Source organism: Bombina bombina, chromosome 3, assembly GCF_027579735.1.
Source record: "Bombina bombina isolate aBomBom1 chromosome 3, aBomBom1.pri, whole genome shotgun sequence".
NCBI classification, from domain to species: domain Eukaryota; kingdom Metazoa; phylum Chordata; class Amphibia; order Anura; family Bombinatoridae; genus Bombina; species Bombina bombina.
The window spans coordinates 1239094584-1239098048 of NC_069501.1; the positions used below are offsets into that span (position 1 = coordinate 1239094584).

A 3465-nucleotide genomic window follows, 5' to 3' on the forward strand; every position below is an offset into this window, starting at 1 on the left:
GCCGACTGCATTATGAAGTTGCCAGGTGGGAGCAGTGTAATTAAATTGCATAATTTAATATAAATGTATTTAATGTTAATTGAAATGTAATATCAGATAACTTAGAGGGACAGTCTACTCCAAAATCTGTATTGTTTAAAAAGATAGAGAATCCCGTTATTACCCATTCCCCAGTGTTAGATAACCAACACAGTTATATTAAAACACTTTTACCTCTGTGATTGTATCTAAGCCTCAGCAGACTGCCCCCTTATCTCAGTTCTTTTGACAGACCTGAATTTTAGATCATCAGTGCTGACTCATCAATAATTCTACAGGTGTGAGCACAATGATATCTATATGGCACACATGAACTAGCGCAGTATAGATGTGAACAACTGTCAAAATGCACTGAGATAAGAGGCAGCCTTCAGGGGCTTAGAAATTAGCATATGAGCATACCAAGGTTAAGCTTTCAACAAAGAACACCAAAAGAACAAAGCAACTTTGATGATAAAAGTTGTTTAAAGTTGCATGCCCTATTTGAATCATGAAAGTTTTATTTTGACTTTACTGTCCCTTTAAAATTAGCATAAATGTTATCTGGCTGATCAGTAAAATCAGCTGGGTGCTGTGCCCATTAAATAGGACCTGGGGGAAAACAGTGTTTAAAGGGACATGAAACCCAAATTTTTTCTTTCATGATTTAGAAAGAGCATGCAATTTTAAACAACTTTCTAATTTACTTCTATTATCTAATTTGCTTCATTCTCTTGATATACTTTGCTGGAAAGCATATCTAGCTGTAGCTGCTGATTGGTTGCTGCACATAGATGCCTCGTGTGATTGGCTTACCCATGTGCATTGCTATTTCTTCAACAATGGATATCTAAAGAATGAAGCGAATTAGATAATATAAGTAAATTGGAATGTTGTTTAAAATTGTATTCTCTACTTGAATGTTTGGGTTGAGTGTCCCTTTAAAGAATGTTCTGTCAAAATGTTACTACAATGTACAGTGTAAATGTATAGTATCAGTATTGCACAGCCTGGCATATTTACTGCTGTAAAAATGTGTTATATTATATTATAAATAAAAATACGTCATAAAAGTCTATGCATCCCCACAGGTAAGTTTTTACCTATCTGGCAAGCAGCCTGATTTTAAATTCTGTTTTAACTAGTAGGGTAGTGGTCAGCCTATCAGATGCTCAAGCCATAAGAGGGGGTGATCAGCCAAGTAAGGTAAACACACAGCGGAGATGGTGCAAACATATATACTTCAATTCCCCCGATATCCTATGTTGAAAAGCAGGTAGGTAGGTTTAGGAGCATGCATGAGTTTTGAGCACTAAATGGCAAAAATGCTTTTAACATTATACATTTGCAAGAGCATTGCAACAGTGTCTACTGCCATACAGGGCTCCAGACATGCACACGTTACATACTTAGGTATCCTCTTAAAAAAAGAATACCATGAGAACAAAGCAAAGTTGATCATAGAAGAAACTTGGAAACTTTTTTTTAAAACAGTATGAATGATTAAAGATTTTATTATTTATTATGTTCCTTTAACAATTTGTAAATGTTTCAAGCAAACAAACCAAATTAGTGCAATGCAGGACAGTAAAGTCAAACTTTTGTGCTTCAGATAGAGGATACACATTATGAGATTTTTCAATTTACTTTTATCAAATGTACTTTGTTTTCTTGTTATCCTTTGTTGAAAAGCCCACCTAGGCAGGCTTAGAAACAGCACTGCACAGAGAACTAGCTGGTGATTGCTGGCTACACACATATGCCTCTTGTCACTGGCTCACTGGATGTGTTGAGCTAGCTCCCATTAGTGCATTGCTGCTCTGCAGATGACTTTAAAGGGACATTAAACACTAAACACGTTATAAACATAGTTATGAGGGTGCTGCCATGTTGAAATGTAGCTTTCACTGCATTCTCATGCTGACGTGTTTGCACCAAATCTCCTTCAGTGTAACCTAGGTACCAAAATCCCCTGCGATCAGAGGGTGATGCATGAAATGTATTTAGTGTTTAATGTCCCTTTAACTATATTTAACCCACATAGCATAGTGCATAAGTCTTTAGCACTCTATGGCAGCAGTGTGTGTAGTAATGTTATAAATAGATACCATTTAGTACTAAAGACACGTGCACACTCCTGAGCTCCTATGAGCCTACCTAGGTTTACTCTTAAACAATGAACATCAAGAGAACAAAGGAAATTTGTTGAGAGAAGTAAATTAGAAAGTTGTTTAAGACTTTGTGCTGTATTAAAACAATGAAAATTTCAACTGGATTACTGTATAGTTAAAAAACATATTAACACTTTCAGGTTATACTGTAGGTTGCAGACATCTCCATCCCACACGAGCTATAGGTGAACTCATTTCAGTATAAACATCTGACATATAGAATAGGCTAGGAAACAGACCATGACATCCCAGTGTTATAATACGGGAATAGTGATGCAAATAGGAGCATACAGTACTGTGTAATCCCTAATGAATCCTTAGACTGCTTGTGCCACTGTATTAATACAATTTGTAGTAATTTCATGCATTTGCTATCATGCTTCTGAGATTCATTACGGACAGGATCCAGTAACATTGTATGCCGGGGGCATCATTATATATAGCTGTGGTTACAAACAGATTCTATATAAAGCACTCACTCGGCCTTAATCCCAATACTGAAATACAGCAATAGATATAGTGATTGTTATGTACAGTGTGAGTGAATTCTCCTCTCCCTCAGGTACAAGGAACCATTTCCCTCCCCTGCTGCCCCTATCGCGGTTCTGTACTTACCTCCTGCTCTGGTACTCACCTACTTGTCTGCAGCGGCTACTACACCGCCTGACTGAGGCATATGCACCAATCGGGTGACAGGACAGTTCCGGCAATTGATAAACTAAGATGTAACGCAGCTTTTGATTGGATAGATATAACAGAAGCAAAAAAAAAACGAAAGTAGGAAGTGTGTGTTTAATTCTAATGTAGGTTTAACTCTAAAATCTGTTAAACGTGATATTTGTGTCGTTGTTGTTACCTGCATGTGTCACTGTAATGTGTAAGCTATTTGTGTTACCCATTCATTTGTGTCACATATTTTGTTTACATTTTGTGTTTCACTGGTGTATGTGAGCAACTTGTAAGTGTGTCACCTGTATATGTGTTATTTAAATGTCAATCACCTGTATATGTGTTATTTAAATGTCAATCACCTGTATATGTGTTATTTAAATGTCAATCACCTATATATGTGTTATTTAAATGTGTCAATCACCTGTATATGTGTTATTAGAATATGTCAATCACCTGTAAATGTGTTATTTAAATGTCAATCACCTGTATATGTGTTATTTAAATGTCAATCACCTGTATATGTGTTATTTAAATGTGTCAATCACCTGTATATGTGTTATTAGAATATGTCAATCACCTGTATATGTGTTATTTAAATGTCAAT

At 36.0% G+C, this 3465-nt stretch overlaps 1 protein-coding gene across 2 annotated transcripts in view; it reads right to left on the minus strand.

The window, feature by feature from the left end:
* LOC128654693 (sialidase-3) overlaps positions 1-2888 on the minus strand; it is a 12969-nt gene extending 10081 nt beyond the window's left edge. The window contains exon 1 of one of the 2 annotated variants that reach the window (XM_053708749.1): positions 2824-2888. The gene's annotated coding sequence lies outside the window, so the exon portion shown is untranslated. Of the gene's footprint in view, positions 2436-2823 lie in introns of those variants that run through there. The other variant, XM_053708748.1, reaches the window with a different exon arrangement.
* Between the last annotated feature and the right edge of the window lie 577 nt (positions 2889-3465).